The sequence below is a fragment of the Stegastes partitus genome, unplaced genomic scaffold (assembly GCF_000690725.1).
Source record: "Stegastes partitus isolate 25-593 unplaced genomic scaffold, Stegastes_partitus-1.0.2 Scaffold450, whole genome shotgun sequence".
Classification (NCBI taxonomy): Eukaryota; Metazoa; Chordata; class Actinopteri; family Pomacentridae; genus Stegastes; species Stegastes partitus.
In genome coordinates this window covers 191,235-192,720 of record NW_007578181.1, presented here as the reverse complement: position 1 = coordinate 192,720, position 1,486 = coordinate 191,235, and positions in this window count along the sequence as shown.

Genomic DNA, 1,486 nt, shown 5'->3' with positions numbered 1-1,486 from the left:
TCACTGGCTGCTTCTGCTCCATTCAGATCATGAAAGACCTCCTCTGGTGAACATCTTCAACGTCAGCGCTGTTTTTCAACATCGTTATGGGTGATAACAACAGAGGACCAATGGCGTGGCATCAGATGGACCCTCATCTCAACGCTTGAAGATCTGGACTTTGCTGACGATCTCGCACTGGTCTCGCACACCCATCAGCACATGCAAGAGAAAGTAGGCCTGAAGATCAGCCAGATGAATGATGAACAACGCTTGGAGGTCATCCCAGTACAGCACCAACACCAAACTACCAGAGCTGTGTGCTTTCCCCCCTACTGGAGGATGACGGAGTGTGACCTGAACAAGTTGTCCACCTTGAACCTAAGAAGGCTCCTGCATATTCTCTGGCCTGAGACCATCTCCAGCCAACAACTTCTCGCCCGCTGTAACCAAGAGAGCATGGAGAGCATCATCATGCGAAGGCGTTGGGGATGGATCGGACATGACACCCGCAGAGAGCAGGGCAGCACCACTCGCTCAGCCCTACATTGGACACCAGAAGGTAAACGCAAGCAGGGACGACCCAAGAACACCTGGTGCCGGACTGTGAAAGAGGAGCTCAGGACCCAACAGCAACAATCAGGCTTGTGAAAAAATATCAATCTGGTGCCTTACATAGCCTAAAGCCTGCTCTGGTCAAACAGTTTTCTGCTTGCAGTTTTTAATTCTTCCTTCTAGCTTTGTGTTCTGTTACCATAAGGGGGAAATGCTCCATAGACACTCCATCAATTTCCACTGCTATGCAGATGACACCCACCTGTATCTCTGGTGACACAGATGTTTCACATATCATGTTCTGTCTGGTACAAATTAAAAGCTGGGTGGTGAACAGTTTTCTGAAGATGAATGACTCTAAATCATAAGTCATTATGATTACTCCCAGCATGAGCAGTGTAAACAGTCTCTCTGGGCTCATTTTCCCATAAATAATGTTCTTAAGGAGGCTGAAGTAGTTCACAGTAATGTTTGGCACAACTGAGACAGACGTGCTCTTACCTTCTCCAGAATGGAGGGAGAGACAATAACATCACACCAGCTCTTGCTTCACTTTGTTGTTTACCTGGAAGCTTGAGAAATCAGTTCGCTGCTTGTTTTTAAAACGTTGAATGGTCCATCTCCTGCCTATATCTGCAATCTGTTAACTCCCTTAGAACCTGATTGCTGCCAAGTGTTTTCTGTAACTCTCAGTCAGACCTCTGCACCTGTTGACAGGTAAACTAAGAAACTAAACAGCAACCATAGCTGCCAAGCTCATAAAGTGTCATAACCAGTGGCGGTGTTGTACAGGACTGCATCACATTTAAACTTGTTCCTTATATTTGACCTCAGTCGTGTGAGAGAAGCGTCACAAAAGTAGAAAAATAGTTTTCTCTGTGCACGGCCAGTGATTCTATTTATATCATATGGTGGGTCCCCAACCGGAGGTAGAACACCTGAAGAAAGACCA